Source organism: Squalius cephalus, assembly GCF_949319135.1.
Source record: "Squalius cephalus genome assembly, chromosome: 8".
Lineage (NCBI taxonomy): Eukaryota > Metazoa > Chordata > Actinopteri > Cypriniformes > Leuciscidae > Squalius > Squalius cephalus.
The window spans coordinates 21404706-21425806 of NC_137129.1; the positions used below are offsets into that span (position 1 = coordinate 21404706).

At 42.0% G+C, this 21101-nt stretch overlaps 1 pseudogene across 1 annotated transcript; it reads left to right on the forward strand.

The window, feature by feature from the left end:
• Window positions 1–3601: 3601 nt before the first annotated feature.
• LOC307162882 (putative nuclease HARBI1) lies at window positions 3602–4612 on the forward strand (annotated as a pseudogene). The gene has a single exon. The product of its transcript is annotated as a putative nuclease HARBI1 (transcript).
• The last annotated feature ends 16489 nt before the right edge of the window (window positions 4613–21101 follow it).

Here is a 21101-nt window from a genome sequence, read left to right on the forward strand (position 1 = left end):
AAAGAACAGAATGTTTTTTAACTTTAGTTAGTGTGAGATACACTTCACAGTTTCACTGTTACCTTTGGAATGCGGAGGAGCAGAAGGAGGGGGATGTCACGGGGGCCTCTGTTTGAGAGACTTTTTTATTAAGACTTTTAATAATGTATTGAATTTAAAAACATTATTACGACTTTTAATAATGTATTAAATTTTATTAAAAAAAACAAAAAAAAAAAAAAAAACATTTAAACTTTGAAATAAATTTAGCCCTAACACAATGTCTCATTCTGATCGCTGAATAAACCCTAGGAGTCAGAGACTGTCAGGTGGTGCTGTAAGAGAGAACCACTCTGTGATTTTATATTATATTATAAGCAGTTAATTTATATACTTTTAAAGAATAGAATGTTTTTCAACTTTAGTTAAATTAGCAAGATATTATTTTATAACCATATCATTTATACTTTTAAAGAACAGTATGTTTTCAACTTTAGTTAGCAAGATATTTTAAAGGATGTGAAGTTGTTTAATCACAGTGCACAATGTGGAGGGTGGGAGGGAGCGCGTGTGACACACACACACACACACACACAGACGCGCACCCGTCGACCTGCTGACACACTGACCCCATTTATATACAATGCTCTGGAATGCGGTGGAGATGCTGACACACACGTATCCTATATACCCCTTCTTGACTTTATAACTGGGCCAAAGTTCAAACACCCGTCAAAATCACATGATCGAGGGGGTAACAACTTCAAAAGGCAAAACTTCTGGCAAATCCATAAATTATTATAACATCTTATTCAAAACACATGATCAAAGACTAACAAGGTCAATAGGGCAAACCATAACAACATATGCCGGATGGACGCCGGAAGGTTAACCTGTCAAAACCACATGATCGAGGGATAGGAAGGGTCAATAGGTCAAAACTAACTGTCAAAACCACATGATCGAGGGATAGGAAGGGTCAATAGGTCAATCCATAACAATATAGACCGGATGGACACCGGAAGGTCAATGACAACCGGAAGCCATCAATCATTTTGACACAAGGTCCAGGATATTCACTACTTGCAAGGTCCTTTAAATAGCCTTTAAAATAATAAAGTGAGACCAACTCCTTCAACTGTAGTTCATTTTGAAGCTGATTCCATGCAGATGGTGCTGCAAAATTAAAAGCCTTTTTTGCCAAAGTCAGTACGGGCTTTAGGGACTGTCAATAAAAACAGATCCTGTGAACGCAGGTGATATGTCCCTGCAGACCTCGGGAGGATGTAAGTGTATATAAACTGCAAAGGTAAAGTATAAATTAAAATTATTGTGACCAATGAGAAGGGGATTGATACGTGTGTCAAGAATTAGTTTTTTATTCACGTTTAGTCAATAAAACTCTTCCGCAAAGGATACACCAGTGTATCCTCGCTCATAACTCATCATGAAGCCTCCTCACTCCTCGATCCTCGCCTCCTCGTGGTGCAATTAGAGAATTGAGATGTCCTACAAGATGGCTGAGCTCGATCGGTTTCATAGGTTGTAGCTTTCATAGGTCATAGGATGGAGGACGGAGGAGCGAGGAAACGAGGAGGGATACTGAGAAGCACCCATGGACTTAACGAACGCACACGGCAGCCATTGTAATTCGCAAGACTGAAAGTGCTTATGAAGTGTGCCATTTGGGACAGGGTCTATCACTTGTTTCAACTTTATCTTCGGCTGTGTTTTGATCTGCTGAATCTGTTCTATTTCAGAAGATGTGTAATAGCGCCCCCTACTGTATAACAGTAAAAACGTGGCTAGCCGGAAAATTCAGTCAATGGAGGGGAAAGAGTAAATTGAAGTAAATTATACTACCAGCCGACTAGCCTACACAAACATTAATATACTCAGAATTAGGAACATTGTGATTTATAAATTAAAACAGATTATTTACAAATAAAGCAGATGTTTTCTTTATAAATCAAACAATGTACGTTTATAAGACAGTAGCTATGTGAAAATGTGTGAAAAAATAGGTGAAAAAAGTATTTAATAGGCTACTCAATCAAAAGAGTAAACACAACAACAAGCCAAGTATACTTAAAATACTGTATACTTTTAAGTATATCCTGGTCAAAAGATTTACATGTATAGTCCAAATGTACTTACTTTTCTGTCAGTCAGTATAAGTCAAGTATACTTAAGTGCAAGTTTAAGTATATTTCTGAGAAGTACATAACAAGTAGACTGAAAGTATAATTTCTTATTTTTTAGTTTAAAAGAAGTATAGCACCCTTGAATAAACTTCTTTTTCATTAGGGTGGGTGTGTCATGCTTTTAATTGAATATATATATATATATATATATATATATATATATATATATTATGCAGTGCACTACATTATGACAACAGACACATTTAAGTCATTACACTCTAAAAACTGCTGGGTTAAAAAATAACCCAACCTTAACCACACCGCTGGGTCACTATTGGACAGAACACGCGCTAGGTTGGTTTGACCCAAGTGCTGGGTTTTACCATTTAACCCATATTTCTGGGTCATTCATTTGACCCACTCAGTGGATGGAATTAACCCTCTTGCTGGGTGCAGTCCTACTTATATGCTGGGTTATTTCGTGCTTCATTGCCTTAATAAAATTAGTAACAAATATTTGTTATATTACGAATGTAAAATAATTATTGTCTCTGTAATACAATAAACCAGAGAGGCCACTGTAAATTTGATTTAAATCTCGTTTAATTGTTTTTTTTTAAACATTTTTAATACATGTCTTTAATAATTTTTTGTATACAATTATTACAATTATACAATGTATACTTCTAAGGTTATAAAAACATAACGTTCATTAAGTATAAGGTCGTTATACACCACTGAAAACATATTTATGTATATGATATTGCATTTCTGTCAAAAGATCCTCATAAATATTACACAAAGCACCTTTAAAAGTCATTAAGCAACTCATTTGAACTTATACAATTACGATTTCATTTATTAAGATGTGTTGATTTATAAGAATAGCAACAAACATTTAAAATGCGACTAAATATCACGTGGACCTGAAACAACTGTTGTCCTCAAATTTGACAGAGGAGGACTCTTTTCCATTAATTTGATACAAGGCATGCTGGAGAAACTCCCAGGCAGGGAAACACTGCTTTGTGTATTTAACATTAAAAAAAAAAAAGCTTTGAAACAAAGATGAACAGCCTCCAGCAAAGACTCGGTCTCGACGTCCCCCTCGTCTCATCCTTGAGGCACAGAATATGCAGCAATGCTCCAGTCATCTCATTTTGTGAATATTCAACCATGTTGGTCCCCACCTGTTGATTAGACACAATCACTTAGGGGCGGTTTCCCAGACACTGATTAAGACTAATCATAGACTAAATTGGAGATTTAAGATGGACTAACTGAAATTGAATTTCTCAGACATGGTTTAAAATAGTCTCAGACTTTCCCTAGTCCTGAATTACAAAGTCTGATTTCCAGAAGTCTAATTAGAACTAGTCTAGATTTAAATAAAGGCTTAAACTAAACCTGGCCAGAGGCAGGTTTAACTTCAGATTAACTGATGTTGACCTCAAGATTGACCTTAGCAATAGAGGAAAATGGATTACCTGGACTATTTTAATGATGATGAAAGAGCTCCATTTAGACCAGACAGAAGGGTGGTTATGGACAGGAACAACCCACTGAATGATTTTGATGACATCAACTTTCGTGAACGTTTTCGCATGTACAAAGCAACTGCAGCAGACATAATTAGTCTGCTTGAGACAAGGCTTTCATCTGATTCTTTTAAGGGAATGCCTATCCCTCCTTCGCTACAAGTACTGATACAAGGTTTTTGGCATGTGGAACCTTCCATCATGAAACAGGCCATTTGTGTGGTGTAAGTGAAGCAACTTTGTGCAAAATAGTCCACAAAGTGTGCAAAGCTATATGTGAACTGAAGGACGACTACAATAAGTTTCCTGATGCTGCTGGCCAAGCCTACTACAAGGTGGAGTTCTTTGAATATGGAAACTTCCCTGGAGTCATTGGCTGTATTGATGGATGTCATATTCCAATAAAGTGTCCCTCTACTGCAGATTCTGAGGAGTACAGAAATCGTAAAAACTGGTTTTCAATAAATATACAAAGTGTGTGCACTCCCACTATGCAGTTCTCCAACATTGTTGCACGTTGGAAAGGTGCAACTCATGACTCAAGAATTTTCCAGAACTCCTGTCTGTACGCTCAGTTTGAAGGTGGTCAACATAGTGGAATCATACTTGGTGACAGTGGGTATGAACAGACCAACTTCTTGTTCACCCCTTACCTTCATGCAGTCACACCTGAGCAGCAGCGGTACAACCAATCTCATTTCCGTACCAGAGGTACAGTGGAGCACATGTTTGGTGTATTTCCAGTGTCTCAGAAACACATTGCGCTTTGAACCAAGAAGATGCTGTATTGTCATAATTGCAACAGCAGTGCTTCACAATTACCTCAAACAGCATGGCTGCCCAGATCCTCAAATGGAACATGAACCAGATCTTCCCATGGTTGAGCCAGACAATGACAGGTATGGACTGGCGTGCAGAGATGCTTTTGCTTTGCGGCACTTCTCACAATAAAGTTACCTCAGATGATTGAAGACAACAATTGCCACAGATTGATGATGAACAAAAGTTTTATTTCACAAATTGAGATATCGGGACCCTGAACTGGTGCTGGTTTCAGTAGAACATTGGTACTGCTGCTGCTTCATGTTTCTCTCTTCCTCCTTCATGGCTAACTCAACATGAAGTATTTTCATCTTCATTTCATGTTCATCTTTTAAATACTTTAATTTGTGCTCCTGGAATTCCATGGCCAGTTTCTCGTGCATGGTCAGCCTCTTGGTCCTTCTCATCTGGCCAGAATTAGTGACACCATCTTCCCTCCAGGCTGCTGCAGCTGTAGTGGACTGACTTTCATCCTGTCTCAGGACCTCCAAGCTCTGGTGATCATCTGAAAAGTATTATATTGCAGCATTAGTGAACAATATGTATTCAAAAGTTCAGTTCATGAAATATTTCTGGTTATAGGACTGCAAGAAATGACTGACAACAATACATATTCCCTGCAGTTTAATGATCGCACATATTGAATTAATGTGGCCTACCAAATGAGGATTGGAACAGGGCCCCATCTGAACTGTCCAAATGATCATCATCAGGGATACCTTCCAGGGGCTGCTGGCTATCAATGATCGAAGTCAACAAGTCTCCTAGGTCATCGGTCTCCGGTCTTTCTGGGGGTCCACCACCAGTCTTGAAACGCTCCCTACGTGCAACAGCATTTGTCTTCTTTAAGTTTATTTTTATGTTTTTCCACAGGATCTTAGAAAGATGAGACAATATAAAAAAAATGTAATTCTGTAGGATGCTGTTTGTAATATATTTGGATCAAAATGAAGCACCATTTCAAAGTGACTGACATGTAAAAGCAGACCAACAATAATACAGTAGCTTACCTGAAGTTGAAGTGTCCTGTTGCTTACTTTTTCATTCGAGTTAAATTAATTGCAAATTGAAGTCCAAGCATTCTTTTTCTTGTTTTCTGTTGCTGAATCATGCTGTTTGTTCTCAATAATTGGGTGGTTTGACACAATTTGCTTAAAAAGGGTCCTTTCAAAGTCACTGAAATTCTTTTAACATTGTCTTTTACCTTTGTCCATTGTTTGGTTGGGTGATTTACTCCAGTTCCACACAATGTTAATGTTTCTTAAGGGTCCAGCCCTGGTTTTTGAAGCAACCTCAGGTCTGCACCAAGTGCACAACATTACTCTAATCAGGCTTCACAGAGAGTAGCTAGTTAGTCTTTATTAACCTTAGTCTGCAACTCCCTAGTCGGGTACTACTTAATCTCAAATAAAGCAATGTCTCGGAAAGCCATTTTTTAAGTCCGTATTGATTTAAGTAGAATTAGCCTAGTCCTCATTTATTTTAAACTCTGTCTGGGAAACCGCCCCTTAGAGTGTTGCAATATAACTAACATGCAAGTTAAGTTTTTTTTGTGGAAGTATCAAAAAAAATGATTGCAAACATTACCAAATATGACTAAATGTGGCAAACAAACAAAATGTCTATTTAAATTCAGTATTTGCAAACTGAATTATAGTAATAAAAGAGTACTTTGGACTAATATTGTCAACATTTAGGCAAAAGTCAAAATATTACTGTAATGTTGATAGTGTCTTTAACATTAAAAGTCACAAACCAACAAAGCTGCTCGTTAATCTCCTGACTGGCAGCACCGGCAGCGCTGATGATCGCCACGCTTAGATAATGTTACACAATAAAATGAAAGATGACATGCATGGTAGGGTATCATGTAAGTCTACATTTTTAAAGTTTTATTTAAGGTTTCACAGAATAAATACGTTACCCCTCACACTTCCATATCAAAGACTGTATGTTGAACAGTGAAATTAGCTTGCTGTTACCACAACTTTAAAAAAAAATATAGGTAAACATTATTAACTTACCATAAAACACTGCCTGCTGCTCCCGTGTGGCGTGCTCCTCGAGTCTGAAGTGAAGATCCAGAAAGTTCCGCAAAGAATAAACCAGTTGCTGGGTCAAAATAACCCAACCAGCTGTTTATTTGTGAATAACCCCCTTACAACTCATTTGACCCAGCATGAGCAATCCAATAATGTGTTTACAGTACCCCAAACAACCCAGCATTTTGACCCAGCACAATCAAACCAACAGTTTGTTTACAGAAACAACCCAGCATTTTTTTTGAGTGTATTCTTTGAAAATCATTTTGTCTGCTAAAGCTCTCTAATCTCATTTGTGCCCACTGCCCATGTACATGAAAATATGGCATGCAAGTCATGCTTTGAAGTCTTATGCCTTTGTTTATCATAAACAATTTCACAGTGCTATGTTCGATTATAATTATACATTTTTGGATGAGTTAACCATTTAAAAGCAGCACAAATACTGTGAGCAAAGAGCTGGTGCCTGTGTGTCTGGAGGTGTTGTAGATGACATACGTGGAATAAATGGGGCTTCTGTTGAATTTATACAGAAAGAGGGCATGAAGTCAAGGCTCAGAGCTGTGGCTACATCATGGTTTTTCTGTCTCTCTTACTTTCCTGTTATAAATCTGCACATAAACACACACACATTTATTTTCAGTGGCGCCTTTTCTATGATAGTGGGTCATGAAAGTGTGTTTCAGTTTAACCACAACTTTCCATTTATTTCTCTCTCACTCTCATACACACACACAGCTCTATTTCTCAGCCAAGCCGTGGTATGCACTTTATCACAGCAGCTCAAAAATCAAAGCCGACACATAAACACACACATGACCAATGGCAGGTATATACAAGCATATTTAATTAATAAAAAAATAGCTTTATTTATTTGACAGGAATGAAAACGAGGCTGTGGGGGATAGTACAGTGTGTTCAGTGGACTGTACTGTTGTTTAACAACATGCCAATTGTTCATTTGATGAAATATTTTTTCAAAAGACATTTTTTAATAGATAAAACCTCCATAAAACAGTTGACATGAAAATTACATGTGATATAAAGCTTTTATACAGTGCATGCCATCATAGCGTTATCTACATAATTCAGTATTACATCTGTCCTGAATAAGGTCTATTATTTGACTTTTAGGGCAGTGGTTCTCAACCAGGGGGTTGGGGCCCACTATGGGGACTCCGCACACTTCCAGAGGGGCCTTAAGATTATTTAAAACGGTTTAAAAATAAGATAAAACTACATTTGAAATAAGTAAAAACAACTTAAGATTAAAAAATTGCTAACTGTAACTCACCCCCTGTCACGATTCACCTGTCACCTCTGCACTTACAGTTCCCATCATTCTCCTTGGCTCCCACCTGCATACACTCCATAATCACCAGCACCTGCTAGCAATCACCCTCATCTGCTTCACACTGCAAAAGCCTGCACCACACACCCATTCGTTGTCTGGTCATTTTTTTTAATGCCCTTCCCTCGCTTACTTCCCTCAGTCTCTTTCACTCGGATGTACGTCATTGCTTATGTTGCACAAGTGCCCACTACTGGCGGAACCGTTGCAATGGGCTGAATTGGAACATCCTAAGCCCTTGATCACTTGGAATCCGTTATGGAGCTGATTTATTATTTTTCCCTTAATAATTTGTTTAATGCAGCATTCTACACTCACCTAAAGGATTATTAGGAACAACTGTTCAATTTCTCATTAATGCAATTATCTAATCAACCAATCACATGGCAGTTGCTTCAATGCATTTAGGGGTGTGGTCCTGGTCAAGACAATCTCCTGAACTCCAAACTGAATGTCAGAATGGGAAAGAAAGGTGATTTAAGCAATTTTGAGCATGGCATGGTTGTTGGTGCCAGACGGGCCGGTCTGAGTATTTCACAATCTGCTCAGTTACTGGGATTTTCATGCACAACCATTTCTAGGGTTTACAAAGAATGGTGTGAAAAGGGAAAAACATCCAGTATGCGGCAGTCCTGTGGGCGAAAATGCCTTGTTGATGCTAGAGGTCAGAGGAGAATGGGCCGACTGATTTAAGCTGATAGAAGAGCAACTTTGACTGAAATAACCACTCGTTACAACCGAGGTATGCAGCAAAGCATTTGTGAAGCCACAACACGCACAACCTTGAGGCGGATGGGCTACAACAGCAGAAGACCCCACCGGGTACCACTCATCTCCACTACAAATAGGAAAAAGAGGCTACAATTTGCACAAGCTCACCAAAATTGGACAGTTGAAGACTGGAAAAATGTTGCCTAGTCTGATGAGTCTCGATTTCTGTTGAGACATTCAGATGGTAGAGTCAGAATTTGGCGTAAACAGAATGAGAACATGGATCCATCATGCCTTGTTACCACTGTGCAGGCTGGTGGTGGTGGTGTAATGGTGTGGGGGATGTTTTCTTGGCACACTTTAGGCCCCTTAGTGCCAATTGGGCATCGTTTAAATGCCACGGCCTACCTGAGCATTGTTTCTGACCATGTCCATCCCTTTATGTCCACCATGTACCCATCCTCTGATGGCTACTTCCAGCAGGATAATGCACCATGTCACAAAGCTCGAATCATTTCAAATTGGTTTCTTGAACATGACAATGAGTTCACTGTACTAAAATGGCCCCCACAGTCACCAGATCTCAACCCAATAGAGCATCTTTGGGATGTGGTGGAACGGGAGCTTCGTGCCCTGGATGTGCATTCCACAAATCTCCATCAACTGCAAGATGCTATCCTATCAATATGGGCCAACATTTCTAAAGAATGCTTTCAGCACCTTGTTGAATCAATGCCACATAGAATTAAGGCAGTTCTGAAGGCGAAAGGGGGTCAAACACAGTATTAGTATGGTGTTCCTAATAATCCTTTAGGTGAGTGTATATGTATATAGGTGTGTTTAGGTTGTTTAAAGGGGTCATATAATGCCATTTTTGTACAAGCTAATATGATTCTTTAGGGTCTAAATTAAAAGTTTGTAATATACTTTAATTCAAAATTCTCATTAGTATTGTAAGAAAACACTCATTTTACCTGGTCAAAAACAGCTCTGTTTTCAGCACGCCGTTTAAGTGCATGTGTCTTTAAATGATAATGAGCTTTGCTCACCCCGCCCCTCTGTTCTGTGCGTACACCGTTTCTAACACAATAACACAATAACCATAACGTGTGGTTCATTATAAACGTGGGATTATGAATTATATTGAGAACGTCGTACATAGAAAACATGCCGTAATGTACCCTGAGTGTAAACAGCCACATTCATCGAGAAGCGTGCAAGCTATTTGCAAAGATTAATATAAATATTAATATAAAGGTTAGTAAAACGTTACACTCACTTCAGTTCTTCTGGAGGTGCAGCAGGAACACGAATAGTTGGTACCGATCTTTTTTTCAGGAGCAGCTTCTTAGCAAAAAACAGCTTTTTACTGACCCTCGTTTGTAAAGCAGTCTGGTGTGTGAAATGATTTGCGCAAACATGAAAGCATTGACGTTGATCGTGGGGAATATTCCCTTCGAAAACAAACTCAGCCACTGCGTCTTCAGCGGTTCGGATTTAGGAACATCAAAATAACTGCTGTGTTCGTTATTGCACCGAAGAACATAACACCACAATCGCTTAGACGCCATTCTGCTCAGTGCTCCAGCTATCAGACCGCGCGGACTATGATTGACAGCTCGCTCACGAGCGAGGGCGGGTCTGTGTTGAAACGCTCCTGTCAATCAACAATCGTGGGAGGGGTGAACAGCTTGATTTGAGATGAGGGGAAACATAAGAAGATTAAAAAAAAAAACACTGGATGGATTTTTATCATTTTATGATGGTTGTGTACAGGCACTGCCACACATTTCAGTACAATCAACTTGTAAAAGTGCATGTACCATTATATGACCCCTTTAAAAATATATATACAGGTGCTGGTCATAAAATTAGAATATCATCAAAAAGTTGATTTATTTCAAGAATTCAACTTCACAGGTGAAACTAATATATTATATAGACTCATTACATGCAAAGTGAGATATTTCAAGCCTTTATTTGTTATAATTTTGATGATTATGGCTTACAGTTTATGAAACCCACAAAATCAAAATCCCAGAAAATTAGAATATTACATGAAATCACACAGTAATTACACAGTGATACCGTGGTCATTGAACCAGGTTTTGATTATTTTGGCAGTGTGGGCAGGTGCAAATCCTGCTGGAAAATGAAGTCAGCATCTCCATAAAGCTTGTCTGCTGAAGGAAGCATGAAGTGCTCTGAACATGTCCTGGTAGACGGCTGCGTTGAGTGGACAGCACAGTGGACCAACACCAGCCGATGACATGGCTCCCCAAACCAACACAGACTGTGGAAACTTCACACTGGACTTCAAGCATCTTGGATTGTGTGCCTCTACATTCTTCCTCCAGACTCTGGGACCTTGGTTTGCAAATGAGATGCAAAATTTTCTCTCATCAGAAAAGAGGACTTTGGTCCACTGTGCTTTATTAAATCCAGTCAACGCAGCCGTCTACCAGGACATTTTCAGAGCACTTCATGCTTCCTTCATTTTCCAGCAGGATTTGCACCGGCCCACACTGCCAAAAGAACCAAAACCTGGTTCAATGACCATGGTGTTACTGTGTAATTACTGTGTGATTTCATGTAATATTCTAATTTTCTGGGATTTTGATTTCGTGGGTTTCATAAGCTGTAAGCCATAATCATCAAAATTATAACAGATAAAGGCTTGAAATATCTCACTTTTCATGTAATGAGTCTATATAATATATTAGTTTCACCTGTTAAGTTGAATTCTTGAAATAAATAAACTTTTTGATGATATTCTAATTTTATGACCAGCACCTGTATATCATAGAGTTGTTGTTGGTGGTAGTAAATTAACCATGATATGCGGTGAGGTGACGTCATAATCGTGTTGCATTGTGGTATATGGAGCTGCCTGAAGTGTACATATGAAGTAGACTCGCTCCCTCTGTCAAACTTCACTCATCCAAGTCAAGTCAAGTCATCTTCATTTATATAGCGCTTTTAACAATGTAGATTGTTTCAAAGCAGCTTTACAGAGACAAACGTATAATTTAGGGTAACAGAGATTGTTTTGGCTTCATAGCGGTTCTTTAATTAGTTATTTTTCAGCTAAAGTTAGTTTTGATTGATTCGCTTCCGTCGCAACGATCATTTGTTATTAAATTAGGGGCCGCTAAGACGACACCATTCTCTCTACACAGACTTTAAACACGAACCTGTGATAAACCAACGCATTCTCATCCTTGTGCGTCATAATACTGACGCTTTTGACATTTCGTCTACATCGAACGCACATGGCACCCTTTAGCGTCAATATGAGACGCACAGAGCTTTGTTCGGTTATGGGTAGGTTTAGGTCTAGTGTAGGGTTAGGGTTAGACCGCTAGGAGGTGCCTTCTGGCCCATTTCTATCTGCGTCTCATATTGACGCTAAAGGGTGCCATGTGCGTTCAATGTCGACGAAATGTCAAGAGCGTCAATATATGACGCCCTAGGATGAGAACGGGCTGGATAAACGCTGATGGCGTTCACACAGGTTTGGAATTCCCTACAAACCAAGCCTAAACAAAGTACTGGTCTTTCCTTATAAATTTGGTACAGACTTTTATTTTATTTTGTCACGGGGTAGGTACGCGAAACGAATTTTCCGGCAACACTTTATCTGTAGAGTGGTAAAGGGATCCTCCATAGGGAAAGACTAGTTGGCACTTCAGCACTGCGTTGACATCGGGTCCAGGCGAAGGTCCTTTGTCAGATCTGGATATGGCCTGGATCCGGCAGGCTGCGGGAAAACCTCGGGATAAACAAAGTACACTAAAATTAGCGTAGATGCCATTCTTCTTATGATGTAACGAGTACATTAGGATTTATGGGAAGTGTTCCCGGTTCCAGCTGACCTAATCTATGCAGCCTAACATTGAATTATAGAAGTCTATAATGTGTTATGTGAATGCTAGGTCAAAGAGATGTGTCTTTAATCTAGCTTTGAACTGACAGAGTGTGTCTGCTTCCCGGACAATGTTAGGAAGACTGTTCCAAAGTTTTGGTGTTAAATAGGAAAAGGATCTACCGCCAGCAGTCGATTTTGATATTCTAGGTATTATTAACTGGCAGGAATTTTGAGATCGCAATAGACGTGAAGGACTATAATGTGTTAAGAGCTCGCTCAAGTACTGTGGAGCTAAAGTATTTAGTGCTTTGTAAGTAATCAGCAATATTTTAAAATTTATGCGATGTTTAATAGGGAGCCAATGCAGTGTTGACAGAACAGGGCAAATATGGTCATACTTCCTGGTTCTGGTAAGAACTCGAGCTGCTGCGTTTTGGACCAGCTGTAATTTGTTTATTAAGCGTGCAGGGCAACCACCCAGTAGAGCATTACAATAATCTAGCCTTGAGGTCATGAACGCATGAACTAATTGTTCCGTATTTGTCACTGAGCGCATATGGCGTAATTTAGATATATTTTTAAGATGGAAGAATGCGGTTTTACAGATACTAGACACGTGACTTTCAAATGAAAGATTGGTATCAAATAGCACACCCAGGTTCCTAACCGACAACGAAGACTTAACAGAGCAGCCATCAAGTGTTAGACAGTATTGTAGGTTATTACGTGAGGAAGTTTTTTGTCCAATAATTAGAATCTCTGTTTTTTCAGAATTTAGTAGTAGGAAATTGCTAGTCATCCAATTTTTTATATCAGCTATGCATTCCGTTAATTTTGTGAATTGGTAAGTTTCTTTAGGTTTTGAAGAAATATAGAGCTGAGTATCGTCAGCATAACAGTGAAAACTAATGCCATGCTTCCTAATGATATCTCCTAATGGTAGCATGTACAGAGTGAACAGCAGCGGTCCTAGTACTGAGCCTTGTGGTACACCATACTGAACTTGTGATCAATAAGACATTTCTTCATTTACTGCTACAAACTGTTAACGGTCAGATAAGTATGATTTAAACCATGCTAGTGCAATTCCACTAATGCCAACATAATTTTTGAGTCTATTTAAAAGAATGTTATGGTCGATAGTGTCAAATGCAGCACTTAGATTGAGTAACACTAATAGCGAGATACAACCACGATCGGATGATAGGAGCAAATCATTTGTGACTCTAACGAGAGCTGTCTCGGTACTGTGTGTATCCACTTCATGAAGTGGAGCGCACTTCAAAATGGCGGTGGGGATTCCCCCAAGGGGAAGTGCTTAGGGAAGTTTGTGAGTGCGTGTCTAAAAGCGGCATGGAACGCAGCCTGGGACAAGTTGTGGATATTCCTTACCAGAGACCTGATCCCATGTTCATTTCCTTGCCTCCAATGCTTCCAGTCTCCAGTTCTCCAACTCCCTGTAAAGGCAGGCTCATACTACATGACTTTTGGCTGGATTTTGCTGTTGCAGACAGATTTCCAAGGTCTGCGACAAAACCCTCGGATCGTGGCCAAATCGGTACTCATTGCGGTCACTGATACAGCGATTTCAAACCTTTTTGATATTATCGCCACATGATAGTGTGAGCAATGAAACAACATAGTGAACTGCTCATGTACCTTAATGTATATGAATGCAAGGTGAAAATTTAATCATAATTGTTTTATACTAATAAAATAAAGTATAATAAAAATATAATAAAATATACTTTTTAAATGTAAATAGGTGGTCTTTGCTCTATACTTAACATTATGATATATTTTATTTGCCATACATTTTTTGCTGAACAGACATGGACTGCCAGCCCACGTGTATTTCTGCCCAATTTTCTTTTTTTGTCTCATCTTTTTATGCACATATGACTTGGACAGCGAGCATGAGCCAGCGACTCTCTAAAGTTTTGCGTGAATTCATGTGAGATGTTTTTTCCTAAACTTCTGGAATTCTAAAATGTAACTATTTTCATGTTATAGGCCTATTTATTTTAGTTACTTATTTTAATGTGGACAAAAAAAGGTGGGAGGGGAGTATGTATACACGCACATTTACAATGAGTACATATAATGAGCAGCCTAATAAACTACCTGTAGTGCCCACACACACACGTTATCTGACTCACTAGGTCAACCTGTTTTGTGTGCGTGTGTGTAGATAAGCAGAGGTGTCACTAAGCTAGTAAATAACAGGTGCATCAGCACTGACGTGCTTCACAGATTGCTGTGGGTGGCTGAGAAGAAACTCTGGGTAAGTGTGTGTGTGTGTGTGTGTGTGTGTGTGTGTGTGTGTGTGTGTGTGTGTGTGTGTGTGTGTGTGTGTGTGTGTGTGTGTTCTCCATTGATGACATTGCAGGGCTTTTGAATGGACATATTTTGTCAAGTGAAGTGAACCTGGCACAAATATTCCTTCCTTAGTGTGTAGGTAGCAGACAGTGAACATTGCATAAGGACCCTGCAAATTGGAAGCTGAGTCTTGTGTCTCCTGCAGCATGTGTCTCCATGGCGTATAATACAATCAGCAAATTCAGGCGTTTCAAAACAGCAATAGAGAACAAAGCCACTTTTCTATAACAGACTGAAAATCTCTCTGTAATTGTCTCAGCGGGCATCCAGGTTTCACAGGCCTCTCATGTGAGATGTGCCTCCAGTGCTCTTGAATTGTTAATGTGCCCTTTTGTGTGTATCTAAATCATTGCCTTTAAACCTGGTTGTTAATGGCATATTCTCTCCTTTCATCTCTCACTCGCTTTATGAACAGCAAAAATATGAATGTGGTTTTAAAAGAAGTTAATGACTGTGTGTAAATGAGCATGAGGGTGGCTGTTGTTGGATTCCCATGAGGCATTCTGGAGGGCATCTGGTTGAAGGTCTGCATGTGTCAGGACACAAAGCGAGTACTGGCTATTCAGTGATTCCGTTGCCGATCTGGCATGGGTTGAGCTGAACCATCTAACTCTGGCCATTTTTTATTGAGTGATAGAACATGCCTTGCAGTCTCTTTGTGTTTGTGTATCAGTGTGTTCTCGTATACTCCATATCAGCACTGTGTAAATAAATGCTACAGTACTCAACATAGTCCCCGCTGTTTCGCTATTAGTGTTTCCTGACATGTTACAAACACTCTTGACCTTTATTTTAAAGCTAATCTGTGTGTGATGGCCATCAGATATGTGAACACACAGTGTGTTTGAATAGGAATGTTTAGCTTCACTCTTAAAGGGATAGTTCACTTTGAAATAAAATGTTGGTATGTTTTAGCTTACCTCAAGGGCATCCAAGATGTAGGTGTCTTTTTTTCCGCAGTAGTTTCAATTTTTATATTTTTAGGTCAAACCGTTCTTGTCTGTCAGTCATTTCATGCAGGTCTATGGTCACTGTCTCAAAGAGCATGCACAAAGTCCAAATTAAAACAATTCCCCATCGTCCAAATTAAACAATTCCCCATCGTAAGTACACATTGACGGCCTAAGACACGAAACGAGCGGTTTGTGTGAGAAAACGAACAGTATTTATATCGTTGTTATCTCTTGAACACAGCCGCGTCCAAATGATCTGAGGGCGCGGGCGGGTATAGAACGAAATCATTGGAACGTTGGAATCATTGGAACGAAACCGTAGCCAAGGCGACATCTAGTGTATATATCTATACCCGCCCGCGCCCTCAGATCATTTGGACGCGGCTGTGTTCAAGAGATAACAACGATATAAATACTGTTCGTTTTCTCACACAAACCGCTCGTTTCGTGTCTTAGGCCATCAATGTGTACTTACGATGGGGAATTGTTTAATTTGGACGATGGGGAATTGTTTTAATTTGGACTTTGTGCATGCTCTTTGAGACCGTGACCATAGACCTGCATGAAATGACTGACAGACAAGAACGGTTTGACCTAAAAATATCAAAATTGAAACTACTGCGGAAAAAAAGACACCTACATCTTGGATGCCCTTCAGGTAAGCTAAAACATACCAAAATTTAATTTCAAAGTGAACTATCCCTTTAAGGACAGTTTTTAAAAAAAAACTGGTTATTTGTTTGAGCTAGAACTAATTCAATCAGTTAATCACCAGAGGCAGTAAAATATTAGACATTCATTGCAATGGCATGCATGAGAGGGGGTTTGCGAGGTGCCTTGAGCACCTGCTCCTTTAATCGCTAAGAGTGAAGTGCCCTTTCAGTCGTATTGTGGTGCCCCCGGGAACCAATTAGGATTACAAACACATGCTTGTGTCTGAAAGTGAGTTCTTATATAAAAAACTGTATTAAATGTTGAGCTGGTAGCCTTATATGGGAAATGAGCAGCGGTGTTGACCCTCTCCTGACTCATAGCCCCATCAAGCCCCAGTTGGCCCACTTTGGACCGAGTTATCTGGCAAACCAAAAACCCTGACTGAAGACTGATAGGGAGATAAAAGGGGGAGGAAAGGAGGTCCTGGGTGGAAGAGTCCATGGGAGACCAGTGGAGGCAGGACTGAGGCCAGGACTGAGGCGAAGACAGAGGCTCGGTAGACTGGGGCAACGTCGGAGGGAGTGAGAACGACAGGGAAGCCGTAAGGAAGGATAAGCCAGGTGGAGCCGAAGTGAAGTCTGTGGTGGGGCAGAGTGACGACTGACTGAGGCTGATCTGGAGGGAGACGAGGAAGCCTGAAGGAGGGCTAACGGACTAGGGCAGACGGACCACAGTGGAGATGAGGGAACGCAGAGCCGGGGCAGAGCCGACAAGCTGACAAGCTGACAGGCCAAGGTGGAGACATGGGCATGGAGGCCCGAGTTGCAGCCGGGGACACAGTGTCACACCGAGCTGGTGGAGGGGGAGTCCGAGGCGGAGCTGACGAGACGCATGGAGCTAACGTGGAGGCAGAGCCGAGGAGTTTGACAACACCAGCGGTGCCGGCGGTTCCAGGGGACTGGACATAACCAGAAGAGGGGATGAGGCCAGGCAGCTGGGTGGGAGCATTAAAGGAGGAATATTTCCAGATGGGACCGGAGCATCCAGATCGCAGGGCGGGACTGGCGTAGAAGGCGAAGACTCAAGGGTGGGGACTCGGGAGGGAACTGGATCCACAGACCACAGAGCTATAAGGCAGAGGTCCGCTCCTGGCTCTGGGATGGACTGAGCATCACGCGTAGACTCCGGGGCTCTGATAGTAGCCAGCTCTGGTTCCGGGACGAACACTGTGTCTGCCTTGGACTCACAGGTCATGATGGAGAGGCAGCCGTTCTGAATCATCCAGCTCAAATACCCCCAAAAATTCAGATTTTCAGAGAGGGGGAGGAGACGCAATGCTGGTACGTCCATTATTTTGTCTTTCTTGTTTTAAAGGTCGGGTGTTCTGTCATGAGTGGCTATGATAAAAGTGCAGGACAAAGGAGTATCCAAACATTCAACACTGGAGAAACACAGGAGATACCTAACAATGAACTGAATAGAACTCAAGGTTTAAATAACAGGGAGATAACTGGAATAAAATCAGGTGTGGGATTAATTAATGGAACTTTATTAAACAAAACAAAAGAGTATAATAATAATATACAACACCAGACAAAAAACTGAGGAGACTGAGGCAAACACAAGATAATGAACTCAAATACAACCAGGTGTGCTCTAATTAATGAAACAATTAATCACCATAGCAACAAATGATGAGCGGGAACACAAGACAAAGGGAAGCAGGAAAACACAGAGAAGCAATCTAAGGCCACATTTACACATAGCCTGGTATTTAGAGAAATGAATATTTGCCCCCCTCCATTTTCAATAATAACATCGTGCACACAACATCGTTTTCAAAAACGTTGTCATTTACATCAACCCGCATAAATACGCCGTCGAGTGCCATCATAACTATGCCAAACCTATGGGCGGCAGTGTAGGGAGAAGGATGAAGCCATGCAAGCCAATCAGAATCCTCAGAATCGACAACAACGAATAACACGAGCGACTTCCTAGGGCGCTCACATGACGTTAAGCATTTTCTGGCACATAACGTGATGCTTGAGAACCTAAAACCCGTTTCTCCCAGTTGACACGGCAACACATAACCGGCGTTATTAGAAATCTCCACTTTGGCCGGAGTTTTTAGAAATAATCATTTCTGTGATAAAAACTGGGTTTTCGTGTAAATGAGAGGCCAAACAACAGGGAAATATTGAGCAGGGTCCTTGAAAACCAAAACAAAATACAATGAAAATACATTTTAAAACAGCTTATAAATCATCAAAACAAGTGATGTTTTTTTGAAAATCTAAAAATGCAGAAAGTTTTAAATTAAATTAAATTATTGATTTAAATTTTTTTTTTTTTCTTCTGGGGCTTATACCTTGAAGACAGTTTAGGTGGATAGCCAGGTATGTTTCAATTTAATTTGTGCCAACCCTGGGTTTTAGGGACCATGAAAGTGGCTCAACTTTTAGTGGTGTTCATCACCATAGTAACTTAAACTCCATGGCTAACCTTTTCCAGGGCAGGTTATGTTCTAGGTAAGAGATCTCAAACCGAAATTGGACCAATCAGTTGTGAGCAAAGTGACACATCTCGGATGCAATAAACTCTCTCCCCCAGTTTCCCTTACGAGAACGTTCTCTCGTACTGCGTTGCAAACGCTTATGGGAAAACTCCTTTTCTCGAGAATATTGAAGCCTTTATTTTAAAACGCATTTGCTACAGCACAGGCGAGAGCATCAGACCCACGTGAGTGAGCTGATAGGCTGTGCTGTGGGCAACTGCACGAACCAATGGCGGATAGACAGAAGCGCGCGAGCCAATCAGGGCGCTTGGCGCTCTGTCACTGTCAAGCGCGCGAAACTACACGTGACCATAACATATAAATACAGATAGAATCCGCCATTTGACAGATTTAATCTCCTTCAGCTCGACTCACCTCGTCGCTGATTTTCTCCGGTCGTAAGAAGCCCTCGTCGTGGAAAAGCCGTCCAGCGGAACAGCTTCGCATCCCGGCATCTCGCCAGCTGAGCGTTTCCCTGTGGCATCCGACGAAAAATTATATCCTTTTCATTGCATATTTATCTAAAAGAGCAAACCGCTGTTTTCACAGCGCGGCATAATGCCTCTCTCCATCTGTGAGAGCTGCGGGGTCTCCCTGCATGCATCCGACGGACACACCCAGTGTGCGGCCTGCCTCGGCCCTGAGCACGCCGAGGCAGCGCTCATGAAAGGCGGCTGCCAATTCTGCGACGGGATGCCTGTCTCCGTTCTCCGTTCAAGGCTGTCTTCGACGGTGACCGATTCCGCCCACCTTCCGTCTTCGGCGCCCCACGAGCCCCGTAGGAAGAAGCGGCGCGATCAGAGGCGTCCTGAGCGCGGTGAGTTTAGCGAGTGCACGCCGGGCCTTTCTCCTCGTGCCTCGCCCACGCCTTCTTCGCCTGTCCTGTTCTCTCGGAGCGAGCAGCGCCCCTCGTCTGAAGCGGCTGGACTCGTCTCTTTCGGCGCATCTCCGGATGACGTCGATGACGCACTTTCTATGGCGGCATCTGAGAGCGAGGATTGGTCGGGCTCCGCGGACCCCGCCCCCCCCTCTCAGCTAGAGTTTTCTGATACTCGAGCGAGCATTGACGCCGAACTTCTCCGTGTCATGTCTCGCGCTGTTGACGAGTTGGGACTCGATTGGCTTTCTCCAGCTGAGCCCGCCAGAAGCCGCCTCGATGAATGGTACCTGCCGGGGCGCCAGCAGGCCCCTCGTCAGCGCGCCGCTCCATTTATGCCTGAGGTTCACGAAGAGCTCACAAAATGCTGGCGCGCGCCCTTTTCAGCGCGAACGCGCTCATCTGCCTCTTCTACGCTCTCCACTGTTGACGGCGCTGAAGAGAAAGGATATGTGTCTCTCCCCCCACTGGAGGAAGCGGTCGCTGCACACTTATGCCCCCCCACTGCAGGTAGTTGGAGGTCTAAGACGGTGCACCCTTCTAAGCCGTGCAGAACTACTTCGGCCATTGCCAGCCGCGCATACGCTGCCGCCGGTCAAGCCGTCTCTGCACTTCACGCCATGGCAACGCTTCAAGCCTTCCAGGCCAAACTTCTCCGTTCCATGGATGAGTCAGGCCCGGACCCAGACACATTTAAAGACCTCAGGAGTGCCACGGATCTGGCACTGAGGGCCACGAAGACCACCGCTCAAGCCCTGGGCCGCAATATGGCCAGCCTAGTGGTAATGGAGCGCCACCTCTGGCTAAACTTAACCGAGATCAGGGACGCGGATAAAACTGCCTTCCTCGACTCGCCCGTCACAGCCTCAGGTCTCTTCGGCCCATCTGTCAGCGGCTTCGCCGATCGCTTCACTGAAGCTCAGAAGGCTTCCAGCGCCATGAGACACTTTCTACCAAAGCGCTCCAGCTCAGTCCAACGGCGCCCCAAGAGCACGCCGCGACCTGAGAAAGTGGTGTCCCAGGTCCTCCAGCCCCGCCCAGCGGCTGAGACCAGTAAGCACATGAAGCCAGCGAAACGGTTCCCGTTCCCTAAGCGCCAGGGCCCGCGGCCGAAGCTGACGCTCGATCACGAGCCCAAGAAGCCGTCCTAACCGGCACAAAGAGGGGTCACTGTCCCGCTGCGGCCGGACCAGCCCCAAAAATCGCTCGACTACTGCTCACGGCTC